This window comes from Pseudopipra pipra, chromosome 12, assembly GCF_036250125.1.
Source record: "Pseudopipra pipra isolate bDixPip1 chromosome 12, bDixPip1.hap1, whole genome shotgun sequence".
NCBI lineage: Eukaryota > Metazoa > Chordata > Aves > Passeriformes > Pipridae > Pseudopipra > Pseudopipra pipra.
This window is the reverse complement of record NC_087560.1, coordinates 16,326,201-16,354,053: the sequence shown is the minus strand read 5'-3', so window position 1 is coordinate 16,354,053 and position 27,853 is coordinate 16,326,201.

Genomic DNA, 27,853 nt, shown 5'->3' with positions numbered 1-27,853 from the left:
TGCTCTACACAAAGCCATATTTTGCCACAGATGACTTGGGAAATGAGATCATTCACAGTTGCTTGACGTAAATGGTAGGTGCTGAAGGCTCAAATCTGCCCCCAAGCTCTTTCCCTCACATCTGGTTTAACCCCACATCTGTCCTCCCCATCTGTACCGACGCCTTCTGTCACCTCCCAAACTTTACACGGCACAGCACATTTCAGCACAGAGACTGTAGAGGAATTTGGGATCGTCCTGTGTCTGGAATACAAGTGTTCAGGTACCACTGACAACTCCCGTGAATATTTTACCATGCATCTGATTTTTGAGCGAATGTTATTCATCAGCCATTTGAGCTCGCAGAATATTGTCTCATGGCATTCTTTAGAGTGCAAAAGACGAAGGAAAACTATTAATTACTTTTGATTGACATTTTCCATTTGTGTGTGTGTGTGTAGGGGGGGTTGTTGTGCATTTTTTTCATAGAACCTCAGGTTTGAATTGGGTAAACTGACACCTTGCAATCTGATCTGACAGCCCTGCTTTGTGTGGGAGTTTGTACGACTCCAAAATTTCAGCTGTGAGACTTTCTGCGTGAGCAGTCATTTTATTAGAAGTTTTGACACCTCTCCTAGCAGGGATCAGTGCCCGCTGTGTGAACGGAAACACCGAAAAGAGCATTGTGAGGTGCAGAGTGGGAAGGGAATAAAGGAAGTTCTGTACCCAATAGCTGAAATTAGCTCAGATAAAGATCTTTGAAGACCTTTCCTCAGAGTAATAATAGTGGGACATGAGGTGCATCCCACTGTAGTTATTGTCATAGACTTATGTTATAGTTTAAAAATTACAGATGCCTACACAATTTTGTTGGATTTTGTTTCTCTCTTTGAATATGCCTATTTTCTGGGGGGTTTTTTGTGTTTAACCATTTATGAATTTTTCTTGTAAGAGGGCAGCAGCATCTTTTTTTGTTCCAACTTTGTGTCCTGAAATTTGCAGCTTATTTATTAGTGCCAGGCTCTGAAACTTGTCAGTACCTGTATGGGATACACCAGGTGCCTCATGTGGTCCAGAGCTTGTTGATGCTATGGATTGTGTCACCCCTGTTGCAACTGATGGGACTGAAGGAAGAAGGACTGAAAAGGGACTGTTGACTACATGATTTTGTATTTCTGAAATAAAGAAAAAATTTCAGAAGTGTCCTGCATCCATATGGGGTGCAGCTGGGTAAAGGGAGTTGGTCAAGTGAAAAAAAAACTTCAAGCAGAGGCTGATTGAAGTAAACAATGTGAAACACAGGGATCTGGATTGGAGAGGAGAAGTGTGCAGGGGCTGCACCTCAGGGGCTGATCCAGTCCTGAGTGTAATGCATACACAGCCCCTGCAAACTTGGTCTGCTGTTTTTACTTTGTCCCCATTAGCTAAAAGGTTGTTTTTGTGTTTCCCTGAACATGATCTTGTGTGGGAAAGTCATGAGAATTAGTTACATCTAAAATTTCCTTTCTTTCTGTCATGTCCCTGCCATACCCTTCTCATTAACTGGCGGCTTCTTGGACAAATTTTGGACATGGAAATGGAAAACAAACCCTGATCCATTATAGAGACCAGGCTGAGGGTTTTGTGTGGAGAAAACAGGCTGATTTTTTTTTTCCTGCTCCCACTCACCTGCCCTCAGCTAGGTTGATAAATACCTGTGAAACATTTGCTAGAAAAGTTCCTAGGAGTTCATTGTAATGAGCAATCCTTCTGGCCTAGATTTGTATCTTCCTTGAGAATAGGTGTAATTTTAGATCTGCTTTGCAAGCTCTTTTTTTTTTCTTTTCCCCCTTTTCTTTCCAATACTCCTCAGTACAATAGGAATCTTGTCCCATGGTGTGAAGCCCCTGCAGAGTTATAAAATTGTGTCACCTTCCCTGCCTCCCTTATAAGTTACTCTAAGTGACACTATTAAAAAGAAAAACCACAGGATCTCCTGGGATCAAAACAATGTCCTGTTGTTATCTTAACACCACTCCGTTTGGCTTTTTTGGCTTTTACCTTTCATTTCCTACAGCTCTATGCAAGCAGAGCTTGCCTTGCATTGTGCTCCATTCCATGCATGCATTTTCTCAGAGAAGATGCTTTTATTTCTGAAGGATATGCTGGGTGGCCAGAGGTTTCAGATTTCTTCAGCAGGGATTCATCTCTTCTAGGAAGGGGGAGGTTGAACAGGCCAGTGAAGAAACTTTCATCTCTCTGCAGGAAGGGAGGAGAGACTTAGATGCTCATCACTTCCTCAGATGAAAATTTAAGCTCAAGTATTAACTAATAAACTCCCTATCCTGTAGGAGTTGAGACACGGGGTGCGGGGGAGGGAATGGATTGAACATGTGTGAGTTCCCACTTGGAGCAGGAGTTTTGGTGGCCTGGAAAATGTAACAGTGTTTTTCCTTGCAGATGCTCTGGAGTGTGACTCACAAGGCTTTGCAGCTCAGAGGGTTTTGCAGAATGAGCTTCCAGCAACCTCTTTGTCCTTCGAGAGATACCACTGAAGAAGCTCAAGGTAACTCATACCTCAGAGTAACCTGCCATTGTGAGTGAGTCGCTGCAAGTGGTGTTTTCACACTTGTTTCCCATCTGTTAACAGCAATAGAAGTTCCTTTCTTCCACACAACAGGTTTGTCACTGTGTAAAAGCCCAGGCCCAGAGTACATCTGCATATTACACACCCCTAAGTCTATTTGAATGTGTGATGTGTCCAGTCGCATTTTCTACGTTACACATTCCTGCAATGTGATTTTATTTGTTACTCAAAAATCCTGCTATTATATGTTATTATAACTTGAGGTTGAAACTCTTCATAATATTACCTTGCACTTATTGTTTTTGACCCAAAAGCCCACAAAGTGACTGAGAAATGCTAAATGGTTTTACCAGAGACCTGGAGGTCATTAATTATAGTTATATTCATTTTACACACATGCTAAGTGAGGGTTTCAGTAGTTTGGACTAGAGCATGTGGTGACTTGGAATAGTGAGTGGAGATAAGCCTCAAAGTTTTCTGCTAATCTACAAAATCTCCCTATTAACACTCTAATGTCAGCCTTTCAGCTCACACACTTGGAGAACAGACAGGGAGGAAAGAAACAACTTTCCTGGAAAAGAAATTTTATTTTCTCCTGATTCTCTTAGGAAAGACCTGTGACTACACAGTCAACAGTCTGTCAGCATCCTAGAGCAGTTCTATCCCATGACACAGAGCTGCCCAGGATTGAAAGAGGGTGTTCCCACCTCGACCCTTGATCCCACCTTGCAGTGTATGTCCAACCTGGCTCTTTTTGAGAGTCATGAACTGAGCTGTGGCCAGGAGCAGCTTCAAAACTTATGTGCAAAAGGTCTTTGAAATGAGGATGATGAAGCAAGCTCAGCACTATTTGCACTTTGGGTGTTGGGTTGTGGTTTTTAGACCTTCTGAAAGGAGGAGAGCTGTAGAACTGCAGCATCCCCCATTTTCATAGAATCCCAGAATGAGTTTGGCTTTGGAAGGGACCTTAAAAATCATCTAGTTCCAACCAGACCAGGTTGCTCCTAGCCCCATCCAACCTGTTCTTGAACATTTCCAGGGATGGGGCATCCACAGCTTCTCTGGACAACCTGTGCCAGTGCCTCACCACCCCTGAGTAAAGAACTTCTTCCTAACACCTAACCTAAATCTGTTCTCTTTTAGCTTAAGACTTGTCCTGTCACAGTCTGTCCATATAAAAAGTCACTCTCCTTTTTTTTTTTTTTTTTTGTTCTCTTTTAAGTACTGGAAGCCCACCAGGAGCTCTGCCCAGAGCCTTCCCTTCTCCATGCTGAACAACTCCAGCTTTTTGTCTGGCATGTTGTCCAGCCTGGGAAGCAATACTAGAAAAGGCAATAATCTGCAGGAACAGTGTGCTGCAGGCAATCTCATCTCTTCTTGTTAAAGACCGTTTTAGCCTCCTAATTTCCAGTGGTCACTTCCAGCACTGGAAGTGGTTGCTGTCAGTGTGCAGTTCCTGGCTCTTGGCTGGAGATCATCACATCAGACCAGTCTTTCCAGCAGCCAAGGCAGAGAGGTGAGCACAGTCTGGCCCCTTGTTTCCACACAAAGACTTATTTTGATATGTGTCTCTACTATTGTCCCTTTTACCTTTGTGAGGTATTTCTGAATGTTTTCAGGTTTCTTTTCTTTTTTTTTTTTAATTTTTTTTTTTTTATTTTAATTAAACATGACTAAACAATGATTCTCTGGTTGGGAATCATTCTTCCTAATAACCACAGTGTGCATGCTAACTATATTAAAATAAATCTTGTCTCTGACTAGTTAAAAATTGCAGTGATTTGTTGATGCTTTTTACCTGTCACTAGTAAGATATAAATATAAATAAGTAGAATTACATTTAAAATATCCATCACTTCACATATGGAGAGTGGCAATGAGTGGGCTGTAATAATAAAATATACTTTATAAGTGTCATAATCATTCAGACACCAGGAACTCATAAGCCACAGATCTGACGTTCAGATGATGAATTGTGATTTTGTTTTAAAAGCCAGGCATGTCAACTCCATGTGCATACTGGGAATTGTAGTTCAAGTGACCTCTGCTAAAACGCTGACCTTAACAATGACTTTGTTTTACATTTCCCAGAAACTTTTTAAGTAGGTGTGATGCTTTCCAAATGCAGTTGTTGCACTAATGCTTATATAAAGTAATTTAAAATATATTTGACACTTTTGTTGTGCTCATATATTATATGGCACAGAAAATGAGATTCAGTGAATGGCTTAAAATTAATTCTATTTTGAGGTTTTGGTAACATCATAAACCCCTTGAGATTCACCTGTGTGACATATGATATCACTGATGAGATGATATTCTTCTAAAACTCCACAGCTCATCCATTCTTGCGTGCAATAAATAAATACATTAGATATACATACGGATGAGTGTTCGTGTTGGTACATAGGAAAGTGGATTAGAAAACACTCAAGGGAGACTCCATGGACTGTAGGGATCTTAAAGCTGATGGAGGAAGGTTGATTCAGTGGACTTCAGAGACCTGGGTTCTGCTCCCCTCTTTGCTGCAAGTTCCTCCTCTGTGACCTTGGACACGCCACTTAAATCCAAATCCTAGATGCATTTAGGCTCCTGGTTCCTGTTGAGATGCCTGATTCATGCTGATTTCAGCAGGAATTTAAGATCTGAAAAGGAACTGAGCACTAAAATCCCTTGAAAGATCAGGGTTAAGTTTCTCTGGGGCTTCAGTTCCCTACTTTTAGGATGGAGATACTGCTATTTCACAGAGACTTTGCTTGGATGAGAGCATAAAGGATCATAAGGCAGCATAGTCACAAATGTGTGAAGTGCTGTCTCTGATTCCCTATGAATAGCTGCATGCACTATATAGATGTAATTATAGTCATATCAAATGAAAACACAATTAAGTTCCAGAATTGGAGCTGATTGGCATAACAAAGCTGAGATTTACTGCTTCCTTCACCAGACCAGCACAGGTTCTAACACAAATCATGCCTCTTAGCCTTCAATTTGATAAACTTTCAGCTATTTTGACATGTAGAGCCAACTGCAGCCTACTCCATCCTGACAAAAAGAGCCTAACAAATGGATTTTCAGTCACCCACTGAACAGAGCTAGATGACAGATCTACATGAAATCCTTTTTGGAGGGAAGGCAGCCTTTTAACTTGATTGATGAAATTATATCTAAATCTGGTAGATTTGGGACTTCAAAGGCATTTTTGCCTACTTAGGGCATCCCAGATGAAGGGAGTATGCTATTTGTACCAAACTCCCATGCTCAAGTGGTTTGCAAATTGACCCCTTTGTAATAGGTTAAAGGTTCCGCGCTAGATAACGGTGGTTCATTTTGATTAATTATGTCAGGGAATTAATGTATGATTACTAACTTTTAGCAGACCCTGCTCTTTCTGACCTCGAGCTGCTTGTTTGTGTGGCTGGTTGTAATTTTCGACCAATGGGTTACGAGAGGTCACTGTGTGGTCAGCATATTTTAAACAAAGAAAAGGGAGGTGGGGAAGGGGGAGCAGAGAAACAGCAATCTCAGATCGGAGTGGGTGGACTACAGTTTACCGGCCTGACAGGGGAGATTTGTTGAGTGTTTTAACAGTAGATTTTTATACATTTACCCTTTCCAATAAAATATTCTTCTGAAGAGCTAAGAGAGTGGCCTGGAAAGATGTTGGGAGGATAATTTAACAGTTGAATGTTAAGCCCATAATTGCACTTCATACTGGTTTCAATAGTAGAGAACCTTGTTAAAAAATAAATTGGGCAGTGTTGTGTTTAGCACTTGGATTGGCTGAGAGCAAGGCTGAGAGCTTCTGATTAAGCCAATGCCTGGGAAATGCTGCTAACAAATTTCAAAACCAATCACCAAAGAGTTAGCAATTGTTGATAAAACAAGGTTTTGTGGGGATTAAGCTCCATTTCATATTTTAAACCCTTGGGTGAGTATGTGAAGCCATCTGAGAGCTTCTAAAGACTAGAAAGGAAATATGTGAGACCCAGTCCTGTACAAACCTCTGCCTGCTGAATCAACTGTATTCACTGTGTTCAGCATCCTATTCAATAGAGTTGCTCATGCTGAAAGAGAAGACTATGCCTAGGTCTTCACAGGACATTGCCTACACTATGAAAATCATGGTAGGGTACTGTGTAGATGAAGGGACTAGGAATCAGGAGCCTCAAATTCCTCCAGTCCTTGCACAAATGCATGTTCTGATTTTAGCAGAGATCTTGAGAGAGCAGGATATAAGAACACCCTTTTAAAGCAACTAAAGTAGAACTTGAGTTTGAGAGATGCTACATGCTAAAAGCCATTGAAACCAGGGATGTTTATCACTTGTGAAAATCAAGTAATACTCCCTAAATATACATAGAATCAGATAACTAATAGCAAATGTAAAAACAAAATTGGTATTATCTTACCTGCATGTTATGTTAAAAATGGGTCTAAAATGTCTACCTTGTTTATAGGAACACCAAGAGGCTTAGTTCATTCATGTTTGCACTGTGCTTTATGGTCCTTAGATGAAAGGCACCACTGATGCTTAAAGAATGATTATTATTGTAATACTTATTCTAAGAACAATAGGCTCATTTGTTTTATTTTCCACTGAGACCCTTCAAACACCAGGGTGTCCAATTAAGAATAAGGGCTAGGACTTTGAGGAAAATGTCCCAGTTTGTTTTGGAAACCCCAGTTTTGCTGTACTCTCAGTTGTACTTCTTTGCCTACATGGAGTTTTGTAGTTGGCTTTGGATATCCTTAATTTTGTTATTCCTTGCAAAAACATGCTCTTGCCAAACTACCTTTTGCATTTTAGGTGAGAACACTATAAGCAAGTTTTGTAAAAGGAGCAATGGATGTTATTTGAACAAAAATGTGTGGTGGTAGGCCAGGAAAGGACACTCAGAGCTAAAAGATGTGAAATTTGTAGGGAAGAAGAATTTGAAGGAAAAAAGGAAGAGATGGGAAAAGTAAGGACAGTGAATATGCTGATAAGACTGTATAGGCATAGTGATAGCAAGGGTGCCAAAGAAACAGAGAAGATAAAGAAAAAAGAAATATTTGGAGTTTTTTTAATATATATATATATATATATACACACGAATAAACCTGTGTTATTACATGTTATGGTTTCCTAAAATTGCCTGGGTCTTCTGAAAATCATCTCATACAAAAGGAAGACAAGTAATAAGATTTAAGATTTGTTTCATAGGCCTTGAGAAAAGCAAATCTCAGACAGGACTGAAGGTTGATCTCTTATAATCAGTTGGCAGAGGGCTGATCACTGCTGATTGCCCTGCAGCTTTTTCAAGCCAACCCATGCTAAGCATAATTCAAAACAGTGATTTTGCCACTTGGCAAAGAAAGGAAAGACTTGTGGCAGGCTGACAATTCCTTTATCCAGTGTCCTGTTCACAGAGGGAGCAAAAACCTGATACTTTAGGCATCATGACTCTGCTCCATGAGTGACAACCAGAAATTCAGATTCCTGGTCCCTGTTTTGACTATTAGATGCAAGTGCCTCTTGAGCTCTTCATTTAATGGAAAGTCTCACAGCTGCTGTCAGAACACGGATGTCACTATTATTTACTTATTTAGTCATTTTACAGTAGTATTGGGGATCTCAGAAAGGTCATTGCACACACATTTAATAAATGACAATCCTGCCTCAAATGATTTACAATCAAAACTGTTGATTCAGGAAATACTTGCACATACGTGCTCTTCTGTAATCACAAAAGCATGTTAACTTGCTGTCATATGTCAGATGAAAACTTTCTTCAGTGTTCTCCGTCCAGAACTAGGTCCTGAGCTGAAAACATAACAATCTGTGGGAAAACAAAGTATGGGAAGTAAGGATTTCAGGATGCACTAGCAGTGTTTAAACATTTTCAGCTGGGTTTTATAAGAAAACAAAATTTATGCAATCATGTTGTCTGTCTGCCTATCTACCAGTAATAACTCTTAAATCTGGCCAGTGTTAACCACCCATGGCAGAAGGATGGGCAACTCTGGATTAAACACAGGTCTGTGAGCACAAGCACAAAGCCCTGAGTTCATCCAGTTCCCAAAATGTCTGCAGCGCTGGAGCTTTCATGGCACCCAGCTGGCTCATGGTGAAGCAGTGGGGTAAAACAACAGAGGCACAACCATGCTTTTAGCCACATGAGAACCTACACTGCAGAAAGGTCAAATATCTGGTTTTAGAAGTTCCACTTCCCAGAGAACCACTGACTATTTGTTCTTGAGTACAAGGGAGTGAATTTCTCAGCCCTTTGAAGGTGAAGGAAATTTGGTGTTGCTTCCTATGGATCATACCCTGTTACACAGCCTGTAGGGACAGAAAATATTTGTTTCCTTTGCTAATAGGGGAAAACAAAACAAATTGCAAACAACAAACTTCATGTCTGGCAGAGAATGTGCAGACATGCTTTTTGCATGTTTGTACATTGGAGACTAGCATTTTCATGCTCTTGTGTGCATCCAGGTTTAGGTGCTTTTACATTCTCTGATTAAAGACCAACTGTGAACAATGCTCTTTAATTTAATATTCTTAATAAGCACACGGGGAAAGTGTCTTTACTGCATAAACACAAACAATGCTATATGCTTCAACATGAAACATAATTAAGGTGTGCAGTAAAATAAAGGGGTGAGGGAGAAGGGGACATTTTTTAAAAAATGAGAACAGAGGTGACTTCCAACAAAACTTCAAAACCAGCTTGGCTAACAATGAACATAGCCCCATTCTTTTTAATCATCAACAAAATCTATCACACATGTTCTTTCAAGTAAAGTTTATTAGAAAGAAATTGCTACTAGAGAACCACATGTGAGCTCTGACTTGGCAAGGTCAGGCCAGGGCAATAAACCCTTGAACTTTACAAATATGCAAAGCTGACATAAATAACAAATTAAACCCAGCCAGGTGTAGAGCTGCAGTGAGCTGCCTGCCAGAAAGATTCAAACCCTGGCCAGCGTGACCTCTGTTAGCTTGTGTGGAAAGCGGGGGCTTATCTCCTCGGCTTGCTGTCCATTAGGGTTCATACCTGTGGGCTCAGGTCACCTTCTTCCCATTAGCTTAGAAAAATTATATCACTTCATTAGAGGTGTTTGTTCAGCTTCTGAGTGTCCTCAGGCATTTGGACGTGTTGCTGGGTGAGTGCTGATTTTGTCCAAGCAGGAGCTCTGGGTGTTTGGGTCCTCTTTTAGGGATAAGTCTGGGATCAACTACCAAGGGAGAGTGTGGAGATGTCTCTGCTGCAGGATTTGGTGAGGTAGGATAAGGAGAGGATTGGAGTCTTCGACCACTGTACAGAACATATGCCTGGATGGCTGAAGTCTGGAAATTAGTGAACATTAATGAACCACAAGCTGGCTGACTGATCCTGTGAGCCCTCTCAGGGTCTCTGCTTCTGCAGCTCACAGAACTACACATCACCTGAGTCCCATTCTGGATTGAGATCCAAGAGGCACTTTAGAAGGATCTGATCCCTGCACCAATTTTAGCCATATCTATTGTAAATTCTCTGTATAATCAGGACTTCATTAGAAGTGTAATTGCCATTGCCATCAATCACAGTATCATCCTGAGCATCGCTGACAGATTTCCAGAGGCATTCAGCTGCGGATGCACCATCTCAGTGGGATTTCCAAATGTCTCTTAAGCACATTAAGCACCTAACTTCCACTGACTGCTCAAGGGGTTTTTAAAATCCCACTATGTGTCTTTCTACATCTTGCCCTTAAACAAGTGCTTAATTTTAAGTGCAGGTAGTTTCATTGATGTGTGTAGTACTACTTGTGTGGTTAAACATGTGCTTAAATGTGCAGTTAAACCATGGCCATAATGGATGGGGTAGGAATTTGGTGCAAACATACAGTGTTTTAAATATAAATATTTCACTATTGCATCTTAATTTTTGGATACTGGTTTGAGGCAGAAGCAGCAAAAAGAAAATGTCTTTTTAGACTTGAAAATTGAGGAAATTTTCTCTGAGAATCACAAAAAGGGAATAATATGGCACGCTGGGGCATGATGTTCTCCAGAATCTCTTTACAAGTGCAACCAGACTTTACAATCTTTGCTGTGAGAATTGCTTTGACTTTTTTTTTTTTTTTTTAAATGCAAAGCCAGACCTCTTGCAAAAACACTCACCCTGAGAGGCAATACTCTGTAGTGACTACTGAGCTGTTGTGTCCTCTTGAGCAATGCTTTTCACCTCTCTGTGCTTCTATTTTCCCTCCCACTGTCTTTATTATTTATATTATAGGAACTCTGAGGCAGGGAAGGTCTCTGTGTTTGCATTGCTCTCTCCATAATGGTGTTGTCTCTCTGCTGGGATCGCTCAGTGCTGTTACTAAAATCTAATGACTATCTTGCACAATAAAAAAAACCTTGTAGGAATAAGAAATTGGGAAAAAAAAAAAAAACAACCGACCAACCAATTCTTGCTCTTAGTTCCTTCAGGTTTTAGTTTTGTCTCCAAGTCACAGGTTATGGCTCTTCAACACGTGAGGTTTATATAGACTTGCTAAAGAGATCTGTCCTGATAAATGGGTCGAATGCTTTTTATAGAGTTCTCCACTGGGCCCAATCCATCATAATGAAACTTCAACACAGACCTCCACAGAGCTTGAAGAGAGAAATCTGGGAGGGAGAAAGTGAAGGGAGATTGGGTGAGTTTACACTATGTGTTAAGTGGAAGAGCTGCAAAGAGGTTGGGAGACTTGTCATGACATGCAATTAAAGGCTCCTCTGGGAGTGTCTGTATAAACTCTACATGTAGCAGAAAGAAAACAGACAGCTGACAGTTGTACTGTGAAGTCTTAGAAGAATATACAGTGTTCACTGCTGACACTCAAAGGCAATTTTGCTGAGTTCTGTGAAGTCTAAACACTTTTACTTAGAGTTAGGGACAATTTCTGTCAAAGAGCTTGAATTTCTGTTCTAGCTGTTACGAGTTAGCTTCCAGGAACTTCTCTTGAACTGAACCTGACACACACTTTGTTTGTTTTAGTTATGTTCCCATTTGGTGAAGGCCTTTGCTGGTGCTCTTTTGCCTTTGCTATTGATCGTGGCTGGAGTGTGTGACAGGTACCCCATCTGCCTGCATTCCTATTTGGAGTACATCCTGGGATTCTTGGGTCAGGCTTTTTGCTATGTGTCTCTCAGATTTCTAGCAGGCTTGTGTATGCATGTGTGACACATCCAGAAGCGCAAATGGGGAAATACAGGGAAAGGACAGGTTCTGTAGGACTTTGAGCATCAAGGAGCAAATAAATCTTGGAAGGACCCAGTCCTTAAGTACCTTTAGAAATGCACTGATGGTTGAGGCTGCTGGTTGGGAGAGGAAGGATAAGTGGAAACCTCTAATCTACCAACTCCTTCACCCCCTTTTTCCTCATTGTGCTGAGAAGCTTGAATGAAGATATGGGTTGGACTGAGGCTGAGTGACTGTCTGATATACTTAATTAGAAGGAAATCTTTGCAGGTTTGCAGTGGAACTTGTGGTCAAAGTGAAAACCGTCTTGGCATAGCCAGTGGAGGCAGAGGTCCAAACCTCTATCAGGCTCATTTATATCCCTCTTAGTGACCTGGATGAGGTCCCCAGGCAAGAGGTTGTTGGCTGATTTGGTCAAGGCCCACATTTCCCATAACACCTCATTGGGTCAGTGTTGTGAAGTGGCTTCTATTTACACCATAAAGATCTTCATTCTGTGTCAAGGGGCCTCTCATTTTCCTTATTCCTGTATTTACCACAACAAAAGTCAGGAAGTCACTAGGCCAAGAAGCAGAGGGAGCAATCACTCTTTCTTTGGCTTCTTTTAGCATTCCATGTGCAAGTTCCTAAAAAAAAAGAAGGAAGATGTAGAGAACCCGAGCATCATTCACATCATCAGAGATGTTATCACAAAATATTCTGGCTATTTATTTTTGGGATGGGGGTGACTTTGCTATACAAACACCTTAGAAGTCCTATAGGAGGACTCAAGTAGATTTTTATTTCTTTCTAGATATAGGGGAATAGCAAATGAGAAGCAGACAACTTGAAATCCATCAGAGAATTTAAAGTGCAAATTTAATTTATAGGAGAAGACTGTGGTGATGGGAAATATAGAAATTCTAAGTTTTGATAGTTGGACCAGGCTCAGAGCCTAAAGGCATATATCACTGAAGGGTATTAAATATTTAAAAGAAGGTTTATTTAGAGTCCTCAAAACTGACAGGATCTTAAATACAAGATCATATGGCAAGATAGTTCAACATCATTCTTGTCAGGGTGAATTAACTGTGCTATATAGCCTTGTATAAATAAGCAGCCATGGATATTCCCAGCTTCATTTAAAGTCCTGAAAAACAAAATTATCTCCATTCAGAAGAAAACATAATAGGGCCAGGACAGGAAGAAAGACAGACCTAAGCTTTCTGAGCAATTTCATCAGCAGATTATTTCTTGGGTAACTCCTCAATTATTTTAGCAGCAGAATAGAGAAGAATTGTATTTCCAGGGTCCATTGTTTATTGCCCAGTACAACTGGCATTAGTTGGAATGAATGACATTTATAGTGAATTTCATGATACAATTTTTCGGTTAAATCTTTTCCTTCTAGGTGTTTCTTTGAGCTTTTGGGGAAGTGCTCCTCCTCAGGGGAGGAAGTTGCTATTATTATTGTAAGGAGATTCAGCCAGGCAGTACCTGAGAGACTCATTGAGAGTATTCATCTGTGTCTTTGTTTTTTAATCCTTCTCACTACTACATCCCCTCCTGCCTGAAAAAATAGCTCTCCTTGCTTAGACTGCTAAAATTTGTGACCTGACAGAAAATAGTTTGGCCCAGTAAATGATAATGACCAACCTTGTGTTGGTCATGCTGGTGTAAAGGACGTGGGACTCCCCCACAGAAGTGGTAGACCTTGGAAAGGAGCCTTGGCCAAGAGCCACAGTCGTGCACATGCTGTGTTGCAGCAATGTGGACCTCCTTTTACCTTGTTTGTGCATCACAACATGCCTTGGGAATGTTTTAAGGATCTTCACCATGCCAAAAATTCTCCTTCCTAAGCTGTAGCAGAGAGCTGCCAACATGGTCTTTGTACTGCTGTGGGAGCCTTTCTGCAGAAGGTCAGTGGGGGAGTTCAATCAGTTTAGAACTGGATGCTGTAACTTACTTGAATGAAAGATTTTTTTCTAAAGGTGACATTAAGATGAAATATTTAAGATAAACCAGAAGATTTGACTGGAAATTCACAATGTCCCTCTGAAACAGTCCACGCTGATTTACTGATCTTCCATTTTCAATTTATGAGCTGAGACCAGAGTATACCACTGGAGGATGAGAATAGAGTAGTCATATTAGAGCCAGCTCATATATCCTACGGACAGACTTTGGAAGAATTAGAAAGTATAATAAAGTGCTTGTCCCTTTAAGACACCACTTGGCTCCTTGCCAGTTTAGATCCTGGAGCATTAGATATTTTTAAAAGCCCTTAAAACTGTCTCTTTCCTTTTTCCTTGTTTTTTTTTTTTTTTCTTTCCCCTCGTTGTCTGAGATTTTCACCTTTTAACAATGCAGAAACAATGGTAGGAGCATCCTTTGCTTTACAGCTTTCTCCCCCTACAGCTTATTGAGGGCTGAATTCTGTTCCCCATCACATTATTTTAAATACGAGATAACCCTTTCAAAGGCAGAGCATGCATGTGACACGTATAAGAGAGAGAAAACATATCTTGTTTTAGAAAGCAAGTTCTTGGTTTTACATAAGAGCAGTAATGCTGGGATACACAAGGTCACCCAGGTACTTTTCAAGCACATAAATACTGCCAGGGCACTGCAGTGACCTTTGGTCTCTGACATTTTTAGCTAATGGTCACCGTATGTGGCAAAAAAGCTGACCCTGCAATTGCTGTGGGACCTGCCTGGAGGTTTGGATGTTTCCTTGGAGGGCAGCCACCTTATCAGTGAGCTCAGTGGCCTGAGGGTCAAACTCACAAGTCCCAGCTCAACTGCAGCGCCCAGTGTAATGCACTTGATGTGGCTATTCCTCCCAGGGAGAGTCAGAAGGCTATAGAGGTATCACAATCGTTCTAGAACTATTTCTGAATTGATTTTTGTTCAAAACCAACCACTTTGCTAAGAGCTGAAGTGCCTAAATAAGGGTTTTGTTTGAAGATACTGTCCCAGAAAGTTTTTTGGAGGGTTCTCTTAGACCCAAGCTCTGAAATATAGTTTGATGCAAGTCAGAAGGAATTTGGGGAAAGAGGAAAGGTGGTCTGGGACAAGAATAAACAAAAAGAGAAATAATAGACTATCAAGCTCGGGCCATTTTCTACACAATACAGAGTAGAGAAAGGACCCAGGGATCTTTGTGCATCTCTGTGCTGTAGCAGATAAATGGAAACTTGTGATTCAGTCCTCTGTTTGCAGTTCCTTCAGATCTGACTTTCCTTCTGATTGGGACTCAGGCAAAGATTCCCTACAGTTTTAGGTAGCAATTTTGTCTCATGCAGTGGAGAGATTAAGCCCGCTGAAAGACCTCTTTAAGGGAGGATTCAGTGTTCCTTTTCTCTCTTCCTGAAGATTATAAGATAATGCATCTGGAACAACATTAGCTCATCCAGGTCTGTGGTTTTATCCTTGATAATCAAATCCCAGAAATCTCATTCTCCATCTGCCTGAGCATATTTTTGGGAAAGGGGTAGATATCAGCTACCACACATGGCTTGGTCAGATATTGTGAGATCTTCTAAACATGGACAGAAAATTTCCGTCCTCTGAGTTATATCTAAACATTCTTTTTCTCTTGTGCTGTATTTTCTTTCTGCAGCTGAGAGAGCCGTGGTAGTTCAGGCCAAGGGAACAGGTCTATTTCTCCTTTGGTAGTGTTTACTCAGCAGACTCCCAAACTTAGGTTCAGTCTGCATTTACTCTCAAATGAGAATTATTTTGATGGCCTCAGCCTTATTCTATGTAGTGCAGTGTCTAGTTGTGTCAAGAGCTAGTACTAAGGCATTGTCTGTCTGGATTAAGTGTTATGGGTACAATGAAGAGCCTATGGATGTCTTGTTAGGAGACATCTGGCCAAATGGATGTAGACTTCCTTCTGAGTCTCAGCAACATCTGCATTCTTAAACAACAAGAGTATTTCTTACAAAACCAAGTGGGTTTCCTGTTAAGTTTAGCCTAGAAGTGAGATAATTATAGGAAAAAAAAAGGCTGAAACACATCTTAGGAGCTTTTAGGAGCTTATGACACTTTGTTTGGCCTTTTGTGAAAGCTATTAGTCATTTATCTCCTTTCAACTGCAGAGCACTGGAGTGCAACATCTGTGCTCTGGTTCACCTTAGAGCTTCCTCAGGACCACTGCAGCAGAGATGGAGCAGGTCTTCTTCTACCAGCATCAATCTCCTGTCTTGAACACCTGATTCTCTCAGTGTCAAAAAGTTTTGCATTTTGTCAGTGAGGACTTTACCTTTTTGGTGACTTATGCAAAAGTAATTTTCTTATAATGTTAATTGTAACATTATAAAACATACATTATACATTAATTCTACTCTTACAACATTTCTAATTATTAATTATTATTATTGTACATCTAATAAACAAATCCATAATGGGCACTAGTTTCAATTACACTGATATAAATTATGAAGAGACACAAGATTTGTGCTATATTGAGGATCAGTCATGATGCTTTGATTTTTAACCTTATCTGCAGCCCTCTGTCAATAGCACTTCTTTCATAAAGCAGAACATCTTATTCTAAAAACTCTTCAAGATCAGTCACTCCTTTAGAAGACGTTCTCAATACAGCTTTCATATTGTCCAAACGTATTCTTAAAAGATTTCTAAGAGGGAAAAAAATCCAATTTCTTTTTTTTTCCTAAAGAGACTGAATTTTGTTAATATTGAAGAACTATAATGGAAAAGAATAATGTTTTCTTCAGTAAATCAAAAAATTTCAAAGTTTTATTTTTAACTATATGAAGTATTTATTTTCTCATTTCATATTTTGCTCAGAATGAGTATTTAATAAATTGATCTTCAGAAGTTGCCTGGATTCACTCTGGTGTTAGAAAAATTTCAGCTTCTTCTTTTGTTCAACTTTTTTTCCACGTAAGTTGTACATATCCATGAGATGACGATAAGCAGACTGGGCAGGGATCTGAAGAAATTGCCCTGCATTTTAGCCCTCAATTACACAAGGTGATCTTAAGAAAACAAGAAGTGAAGTCTTGAAAGGTCTCTGAACAGCAATGGAAAATAATTCATGCCAGATTGTTCCTTGTTAGTACCAAAGAGAGACTCCTATAAATTGGTTAACACAGAGAGTTGATGCACATCCTTCACATTTAAACAATAGTTTCTCTGGTTTTACAAACTAATAAAAACAGGTGAGTTAGAGGCCTAAAGGCCAGTGAAAGTCAATGAAGAATAAATGACTTGAGTCATGAAGCATTTGAAAATGCCCTGATGGTGCAGTGAATCCTGACTATGTAACAACAACATCAACCAAGAAAATAAAAGATCTTCAAAGTTATGAATTCCGTTATCATTCAAAGGGTGAAATGAGAGAAATTAGAATGGCTTCATGACAATTCATCTGATAGTTTGATGGTCTAAATAACTGTTTCATAAACTGCTGGAAGATGTGCCTTTGCCACCTCAGATCTGTAGAGGAATGAAAAGATACCTTAGTAAGTTATCATAATAATATTTCATTCACAAAGATTTTCAGCAAGTCTATAGATGTAAGAGAGTGAAAATGAAAGGTGTCTAGTCAAACCTATCTACTTTCGCAAATAAAGTCTAGTGGTGACATTATTTCATTTAAAGGCAACTGCCAGTTGAGGTTGAATTTCTATCAGAAAGTGAAGTTACTTCTCCCTTAATGGAAACACATGGTTGCTGTTTGGGTGGATGTACCAGTTCAGGCACCTGCACAACTGGGTTATTTTGCCATGCGGTGAATATTCATAGTAGCACAAATAGTTTAGAATGGAATTTGGAAAAGAAATTTTTTTCTTTGTAATTTACTTCTTGCCAAAAGTCATCACACAGTTTATACACCTTCAGACAGTACTGAACTAACATTATCATCCTGCAGCTTGGGTGACTCCTCCACACTCAGGGAGTGACCAGAATAGCGGTCTCCAAATATTCCTTGAGAGAAGCATTTGCAAACAGCGGTAGGCTGCCACTTGATCGTATAGGCTGTTGGCAAACATTTATGGTTAAGGAAGACATGGACAGGATGCAGGATTGATTCACAAATTTTTTTTGGCACAGAAAAAATCACCCAAATACTCAGTGAGTCATATTTGAAGGAAATAATTAGAACAGCTCTGTAGGCAGTCTGAAAACCACATCTTCTCAATCCAAACATCTTTGGAAGGGGGCTGAGGTGTTCAGTTTTACCCACACAAACAGAAATCCTATGGAGTTTAAAAAAAACCCAAAAGGTAGAAAAACCCCTGAAGAGTAATTTCACAGTAATAGAATGGTTTGGATTGGAAGGAACCTTAAAGCTCATCTAGTTACAACTCCCTGCCATGGGCAGGAAAACCTTCTGCTAGACCAGGCTGCTCCAAGCCCTGTCTAACCTGGCCTTGAAGACTTCCAGGGATGGAATTTAAATGATTCAAGCAGGTCAGGTGAGTTTGAATCTGTTCAAGATGAGGCCTGCACAGTATTTCACTTGAGGTTCCCAGGTGGGACACAAGATCCCGAGGAATGAATTAATGCAAGGGGGTTTGCTCTTTTCCTTTCTCGCATGTGAGGTTACTCCTCTGTTGGCATGGTTCTTGCTCTGCTAGTTCATTCCTGCCTCAGGGGAAGGACAGTATTTACTAAATCTGTTTTGGGTTTTAAATGGGAGGTTTTGCATTGAAATAGATGCCTGAGCCAAACCAACAGAACTTGTGAGATCTGACGGGAGCAGAGGAGAGGCAGCGGTAGACCAGAATGGCTGCCCTCAAAAAATGGGAGATAAATATTACAACTGAAAGGAAACCTCATTCCCTGCATTTGTGTGTTTTCTTAATACGTAACATTCACATAATATAACTACTTGGTGACAGGCTCTAAACCCCCTCCGACTTTGGGATTCTGTTCACCATTTTTAATCATAATTTAGGTGTGAGGGTTAGGATTAACAGCAGGCAAACATTAACCATGGCTGCTGGACCTCAGTGAGCCTACCAAAATTGGAGCGTGGGTTAGCCAAGAGAATAGTCATTGGGGAAAAATGAAACTCAGATGTACTGGAAATGTAAAAGAAAATTGCAAGCAGCACAGGGAAAAAGTTGATTGGACAAAATAGGGAACCTTTGAGCTCCTGATAGAAAGGGTGAAATTCAGTGAAAAAAGCAATAGTGAGAAGGAACAGGAGCACATCAGCAAATAATGATATGTCAAAAGGATGCTTATCCTTTAAAAGGAGGGCTCTGAACCCACAAAACAAGGTAAAAAGTCATATTGCCCTCTTTTGGCTTTGGTGACTCGCAATGTGGCAGTGGGATAAAACTCAGGGATACAGAGCAAAGCTATACTGTACCTATACTGTTGTATAGGTAGATCCACAAGATGGCTAAGCAGGGTGGACAGGAGGAATGTAGAAGGGCTGTGTGTTATTTGCTTAAGAAAAGGAGTTATTACTGCTTTGCCAGGTGGGTTGAGGCAGAAATCTCATACCTCTGAAAGTAATACCAGATCCCAAGGGCTGGCTACATGGAAATCTCCTCTATCCACAGCCTTCATTAGGCCATTTGCCTCTATAAAGATCAGACAAATTTATGTTGAGCTAGGTCACATGAGGCCAAAACCTCACCTGCTTCAGGCTTTCAGGACCGTACTTTAATGACAATTTAGGATCTAATGGAAGGCCAGGAAAAGGGTCATTTTATATCTGCAATATACTAGCATCTAACGCCAAAATGATGTAATATATCTGATTGCACATTATGTATAAATCAGGACAACTCTTAGTAGAAGGACCATATGTTTTCCACGCCAATGGAGATTTACACAGATTCCTGGGACTACCTGCCTGGGTTAATGCACTGTGACCCTTTTTCTCCCTTCCCAAAAACCTTGGCCTTAAAAAAAACAACCAACAATAGCAACAATGACCAAAACAAATTCCCAAAGCCAGCAAGTGTGTAGTCAGGCATTGCTGCCATAAAGCTCAGCACTGGCATTCTTTCGGAGTGTGGGGTGGGGGCAGTTGCTGCATTCCCCTGGAATGCGGTGAATGGCTTGTAAATTAGAGTCCCTAATGAAACCACACTGGTGTCCAACTACAGCAATCATCTGGTTAAAATCAGGCAGTAATTCCACTAATTTTACTGCCCTTCTCCCAGCCCTCAACGCCTCATTTAGGAAAAAATGTTTATGTTCCCCTCAAAACACCTGCATTTTAACTCGGGTCCCCAAAGCAATTATTTTTATTTTATTTTTAAGGCTTTCTGTTGTGAAATGCAGCATCTCTCCCTTTTCTGAACTGCAGCACATGAATGCCCTGGGATTCCCAATCTTCAGGCATGTTTAACTAGCACTATTTTTCTTGCACACTTCACAAGCTTTGCCACCTATATATTTTCCACCCACAGCTGCTGTCCAGAAGTGTTTAGGATATATTTCCCCCCCCCCCCCGTCTCAGTAAATGATGAAATAAAACTACGTAGAGCTGTTTGCATTGTGACTAAGGAAGTTAAGGTTGATGGAGGTGATAGTGACTGACACTTATCCAATTTCAGGCTTTCCAAAACGTCTGTGGTTCTTATCATGATTTAGTCTCTACCAGACCTTGTAGACATTAAACAACAAGAATGAGCACTATTCTCACTCAGAAAAAAGAAACATTATATAGGGGATGCTGGAACACACTACCATGATGTGCTGTGAGATCTTACCATCTGCTATTCCATTAGGGTGAGTTATTCATTTTGTCTCCTTGGTTTCATGTTCATTTAAAGTTTTGATAGATTATGGCTAAAGATCTCCTTCAAAAGTTGTAAGCAAATATCCCCAGCCCGTGATGATACTATTTCTTGAAGCACAGGCATCCCAGAAAAGGGAAATAGGATTCCCATAAACAGTCAAACATCTTCCTTTCCCTCTAATCCACACAATCCTGAAATATTTGGCCTGTCAGCAAATTCTGGGAGAACACAGGTAAATTTCCCATTCTCCAACCACCTGTGAATATCTCATCCAGATTACTGAATTACTGATTTGCTACAGTCCTTTTAATCAGGGCAAAACCTCAGCCAGGCCAAAGTGTGCCAGTGCTGGAGTAGAGATCATGGTAGATCAGGGAGGCAAAACTAGATGCAGCATCAAATTCCCTTCCTGTTTCACCTTGGAAAAGAGAGAATCATGACTATGTAAAGTATTGTAGCTATCCATAACTGGTTTTTTTGCAATTGTAACTGGGTGGAATGGGAATTTTCCATACTGCATAAAGCAAATTCCATAGGGAATGCTAATTTGTTGAAGCTGAAAATGAAGTTTTTTCTACCTAGCAAGGAAAATGCTGGCCATGGTGATTTCTGAAGAAGCAGCTCATGAAAACTGTAGCTTGAAGCATCCCACTCAAGAGTGGGGCAGCACCTCCCAGCTCCTACTTTCTTGCTCTCACACCAGTGTAGCATACTCTTGCTGTTAGTAAACCTGGAGTCAAACGTGCCTAAAGAAGGGAAAGAGTGGTTTGTTTTGGTTTCTGGATCACTTGGAAAATGGCAGAATCTTTGATGTTCTCCCAGTAGAGAAAATAGTTAGAAATCTTTGCCCCCAACAACACCAGAAAACAGTTCTCTTCCTTTGGCTGCTGCTGGTTTGATAATGTAGTTATTCTGGACACATGGCAAAATATTTACGTGGGAAGATGCTGTGCTGATCGCAGCTAAGGGCTGATGGAGAACTGGGGATCCAGCACCTACAAACATGCAGAGAAACTCTGCCACCCCTCAAGGAGGGACTTGGCCCTTTTCTCACTGAGCTGAAGGGAAAGAGCAGAGACTGGTTGTGTCCACTGAGAGCTGAAGCCCACAAGATGAAGGAAAAGGAGCAAACTTAACTCCTGGCCACACCTGGTCACAAGGGGAGATTAAGGAAAAAGAGAAAGACCTGTTGACAGCACCCAGAAACACTGGGGGGAGGAGGGCTGGGGGAGACAGTAGCTCAGGAAAACCAGCAAAACCAGGCCCATGCTTAATCTCAAACTTCAAAGAAGAAAATTCCTCAGAGCTAATAGGCCCCAAAACAAAATACTGTCAGGTAGGGAACATGTGTTCACCACAGCATCCTGGAGGCTGCGAGAGGTGAAGGCTTACAAAAGCAACTGGGATTCTTCCTCTTTCCCCCCCCCTTTCTTTTTATTTCCCCTTCCCCCAATATTTTCTGCTTGCCTGCCTCCTTTAAGCCTTTGTTTTGGACTAACTGCATCTGAACTCCCTTGGACTTGATGGTGCAGGCCTACAGCTGAGCAGAATACACAAATGTAATCCCAATAATAAACAGGAATGAAGGAAATATCATATTGAGCACTGTATCACATCCAGTTTTAATTAAAAGTATCACAAGCAGATTTATGTTCGGTATAACTTCTCCTGCTGTTTCCAGGTTGTATTTATCTTCTAATTTGATTGTGTTTCGGTGCCGTTTATGAAAGCTGCCTCCCAACCAGAGATAATGCTGCATTTTAACACTTTAGCTGAGTTTGTACTTTCGATGAGCTTTCTGCTTTTTGAATTTTTACTCAATTTGACATCTTTCTTAAAGCTGGCAGAAGCAATGTGTAGCTTGATGGTTTAAAATGTGCAATTGTTGGAAGGTAGGGAAGGAACCTTTCTTCAGCTGACTCTTATTATGAACTCACTGCTGGGACTGAGACTCCAAATCAGCAAATAGCATCCCATTAAGGTCAAAGAGCCTGTAGAAGACTGTGAGTCTGTATGAGAAAAAAAGAAAGTAGAGGAGCTTCCCCTCTAAGGTGTTGCAGAAAACCTATTTGAAAGTCTAATGTTTGAGTTTATTTGAGAATACAGCTCTTCTTTTAATTTGAATGAACTTAAATCTTCAAAATTTCTGTATTTCTTCCAATGTTTAGCTGAAATATACCAGAAGTGATAATGGTTCCCTTTTACTACTGAGATTTGTAGTTGGTTGAGATATTAATAATCTCCTAATTTCTATGTTTTCGTTTCTTTCTGTCTTCAGGGATCTCTGGAAGCTAAATAAGAAAAAAGGTATTTTACTGTGAGCTTTTTTGCAGTTTGACAGGTGAGAAGTGGAGAAAGAAACTGCTTTTCATAAGAAAACAGCAGAGCTAAAATTAAAAGTAGGACTTGGCTCTTAACAGCTCTAAATTACTAGACAATTTGAAACCCACATTTCACTGCTTGACTTTTTGCTTGGAGAAGTCAAACCAGAACCTCAAACACATCCATTCTCAAACCTTGGGAGATTTCACATCCTGATCTGAGCTTTGCAACATGCTCCCATTTCTGATTAATGCATACCAAACCTACTCAGTTATAAAGTCAAATCAATGCCAAATGTGGTGGTGATTTTTTGATAGGGAATAAGCAACATCCACCAATATATTTAACGCAGGTCAGTAGACAGCCTACAGTCATGACAGTCTTGAACTAGTGACCTAGAAATGAAAGACTCCTTAATCCCTTTACCAAATCCTAAACCACTCAATTCCTGCCCCACCTCAGCAGCCAAGGTCTTTTATAGATGTGCTGGAGGGTAATATGTGAGCCAGCAGAGTGTAAATTAAAGAGGAAAAAAAGGCTCTACTTGCAATAACATCGTAATTGTGGAATTTGAGAAAATAAGGGACTCAGGAGAGGTCTTCAGTCAGCTTGTCTCAAATGCAGTGCAAATTTATTCTGAGAATATTTTGGCACCTGCGAGCAGCCCAAAACTTTTATAAGCATCATACCAGGGGAAAAGTGATGCAAGTGAAAGACTGCAGATAGACTCAGAAAAAGGTCTTGATTGTTGATCTGACCTGTTGGCTTCCTCTGTTGCTACATGAGTTTACTTTTATGACTAATTCCACCGATTCCCATGATGATATTACAAAGTCTCACTGGAATACAACTGGAGAGTTTAATCAGATCCCTTATTTCATATGTACAGGGATGAAACTCATGCCTTGGAAAAGAAGAACAGAAGCCACAGACATTCATCTCTTAGATCCTGTGTTGTTTAATCTGGTTTCTTCATCTTTGTCCTGGGATTGCCATAAGAAGAGGTTGTCCTCCGTGTTTTCTTAGTCCTTCTCACAGGTCCTGACGAGATGAACCATAAGAAAAGTATTCTTTTCGGAAGCTGCTTCCAGTAACATAACAGAACCTTAAAAAAGGAGTGGGTTTGAATTCTAATTGAATTCAAAGCTACGCAGCACAGAGCAACAACAGCAAACTCTGTGCCTGTACAGTTGGAATTTTGCTGCCAAATGTGGTTAAACAGTTTTTCACTTTTCCCCAAAACATGAACATTGTCTAAGTAGAAAAGTATTTCCATTTGTAGAAGGGACTTTTTTTCATTTTGTACATCTGCAGGCATAAAAGGACCATAATAGACCACAAATTAGATCCGGGAACTGAAATAAGCTCAGCTTGTAACTGAGACCACAGGTCTGTAAAAAAAACTATAGTATCATTTTTGGGTGAGCTCTTTTTTTTTCTTGTTTGTTTGTGTTTTTTTTTTTTCTTTTATGGCAAAGCAAATGAAAACTCATTTTATATTCAAATATGACACCATCTGTTCCCTGAGTTAGAAAAACTGGGTGAACTGATCCAATATACATTGCGTTAGAAGGAGGGGAACAAATGCAGAAAATATCTCTTTCTCTCATCTCTCTCCTGTTTTGTGTCCCACTGTTCCATGACTTGACCACAAAGGACTTGCAGATGGCAGGGGTGTTTTTTTTTCTTTCTCTGTTTGATCTGGTCCCTCCATTCTTCTGGACTAGAATTTTCCCTTTCTCAGTGTGATCTGCGGTCTGTCTCCTCTTCCCTCCAAAACAGCCTCTCCTCGTGCTCTTCCCCTGAGGTGATGGAGAGCAGATCACTATTACCATAGTCCTGTGTCAGACCTAATTTTAAAGAGGTGATGTTGGGCTTGAAGGAGAGGTGGTTTGCCAGGGGTGACACATACCTCATGCTATTTGTGTTCAACTCTTCCACTCCTCCCATGATCCAGTGTAGTGGAGGAGGGTATTTGTCAGGAATGGCTTTGACCAGCACAGTGACCAGATGCTGTGCTGTGTCCATAGAAGCTGAAAGTCCCCACCATAGCTTCTGGATCAATCCCATGAAAGTCCTTCTTATTTTTGACCATTTGGCTGTTTGCAACCAGGAATAGAATAAAGCAGATCCCTTGCAATCACCTGAAGCACCAGACAATCATTGGGTGGTAAGTAAATAAAAAGAGGAAAGAGACAAGTAAAAAAACCACCATGTGTAGGAATCTCTGGGAATGCAGAAAATACCCCTATATAACTTTAAAGCTCATCAGTTGAAACAGCATGACAAAAAGCTCCTGCAACAACTGCTACCCCCACCTCCCCTCTTAAAAAAAACCCAGAAAAAGCAGAGTCCCTAAGCTAACCCAAGCCCGACAATGGCTGGTTGTGAGACATATGTTAAACAGTTTTGGGTTAACATGGGCAAAGGAAATCAGCTATGAAACTGTATTAAGGAAATATGAGACTACTGTAATCTGCATAAAAATAAATTTGGGTATATTCCCAACACACAATTGCATTGTGGAATTGCAGGAAGTGGGCTAATGGGAGGGAAGCTTTGCTTTCCCTAAAGAAAACCTGCCCAGGATTATTTTTTTGTAAAAATAAAACTATTTTCATATTCTTCTTATATTGCTGTCCTGTATTTGGAGTTGAGTGAATAGTTTGTATTAAATAATTTCCTCTGTGAAATGAACCTTCTATTATTATTGCTCAAAGACTGTTGATAACATGCTGGGGTTTCCTGCACTTACTCTTCGTTTCTAGTTGTTCAACAGCTTGAAATTATATATGTGTATTCCTCTAAGGATTGATCCATGTTTGGGTTGAGTCTTTGATACCTTTATGGCACTAGAGCTGTGTCAGTTATTATGACAAGCCCCTTCACTTTTAACCTTTTCCATGGGAGAGGTGTGTCACTGGGGATCCCAGAAACAGAGCAAATCCAAGAATAATTCCTGCTGAGGTTGGCTCTGGAGAAAGCAATAAAAGGAGAAAAGGCTGCATGAGCTTTCTCCTGTGCTCGTTGGAGCTGGTGATGTGGTATAACTCCTGTGAGTAGGGGCCATCACTCAAGGGGACCTTTAGTCCCTCTCCAGCATTGTTCCCTGGCTGGAAGGCCCCAGGCTGCTGCAACCAGCCAGAACATAGGCCTCCCAGTTTGCAGGAAATAGGTTTGTTTTTTTTTTTTTTTTTTTTTTTTTTTTTTTGGTTTTTTTTTTTTTGTTTGTTTGTTTTTTTTTTTTTAATCATTTTGGCTTTGCTCTCATTTGAACAGCAACCAACAGTTTTTAAAACCTGGAGCGAAGCAAGGCCTCTTGTGTTTCCACCCAGGAAATCTTTGGGGCTAAAGGGTTCTGGGTGTCACTGCTGCTGGCCAGACTTTGACAGCCATGGGACACTGTGGGGACCATCAGGGCACTTGGGGTCTTTGCCTGGGGCACTCCTTACTCCAGCCATGCAGTTCAGAAATCCTGGCTCGCTGGCTAGTTCATAATTTTTTTTGTCCTGACAAAATTCCCATTAGGGAAAAGAGAGCTCAAGATGTTCAGTAGTTCAGCAGCACATCAGGTGCTTGGGAAGGTAGATATTTTGCTAGTTTTTCTGCAAAAACCAAGGTTGTTTGAGCAGTTCCAGAGTGCTCTTTTGGGTGCACCTGTAGTCCCACCCACCAAGGACACAGGCAGGGCTCCCATTGTATCCCACCTGAGATATTCCCAGTGCAGCTGTGCAAAAGCAGACGTGAGCTCAGAGCTGTCCCTGTCACCCTTCTGTGAGCAGTTATTTCACACAGGGAAAAAGAGGGAGCAGAGGGAAATAACCATTTCAGCAAGAAATGTGTCTAATACTTTTCCTCTGTGACTCACTGAGGCTGCCAGCTGGGTGTTTGCTGAAAGAAGGCAGCAACAAACTAAAGAGTAGGACAAGGAAGGATAAAACTTACTTGGCTAAAAGCAAATCCAAACTTTTCATATTGTAAATTTGGAGGAAAGAATGCAGTCCCCTCCTTCCTTCCCCACCACTCGAACACACAAAACAACCTGAAGCTTGTAGTTAAGAAAATAAACTGCAGAGAAAGCCCCTGAAGGGCCTTGGCAGCAAACTGTTCCCACTAAATTGGGAATCTGCACACTCATAGTCTGAAATAAATTAAGAAGCTGGGGGGTGGAGGGGAGGAAGAAAGGAAGGGAGGGCGGAGAAGACAGGGGAAAATCAACAGCTCTGGGGTGAAACACAGGTTGATGCTGCCTCATCATTTTTAAACCCAAAATAAAACAAGCAAATTTTCTTTAACTGCAGGTCAAAATAAAAGGGGAAAAAAAAAATCTTCCCTCATCTGTTCACAGTAATTACTAACAGAACTCAGTCCCTGCCAGCTGCAGAGTTCATGGATAAATGGAGGGACACATTATTCTCTCTCTCTGGGATCAAAAACCCAAACTTTGTATCTCAATTTGCCTGTGGTATGTCTTTCATATACTCTTGCAAAGTCATTTCACTGGGCTGTTCAGTCGGGACTTTTTCATCAGACAAAAATTGTGATGTTTGCAGGCTTTCAAGTTTATTTTAAGTTTGCTTCTGAATGAGAAACATGACTCGTGCAATTTCCCAAACTTTTATTGTGTCATTATAGTGTATTTATTATTGGATCTATCCACTTTCCTTGTTAGCAGCCAGTCCCAGCAGGGCAGGTTCATACTCAAACCCACAGACACTGGCTGCTCTGGATGCAATGGGGTGTAAAAGTTGGTGCTCTGAAGGTACAGCTGCAAATCATGTGAATATTTGAAAGGGATGAGATTAGCACATATTCAGAATGTGTGCTAATCACAGAATACCTCAACTCTGTGATCTCTATGCAAACTAGTTATTGATTTTTCTCGATAAGTCACTTGTAATGTCCCATGGTATGGCATTCTCTGGTCCATGAGCTGTTGTAGAAATGATAATGACAGACCTTGCTGAGCACAGTGTACCAAGATGAAGAGGAAGGGCATGATATCCTACTCCTGGTATTTACCACTGGCTGATTTTTAAGGCAACTTAGGG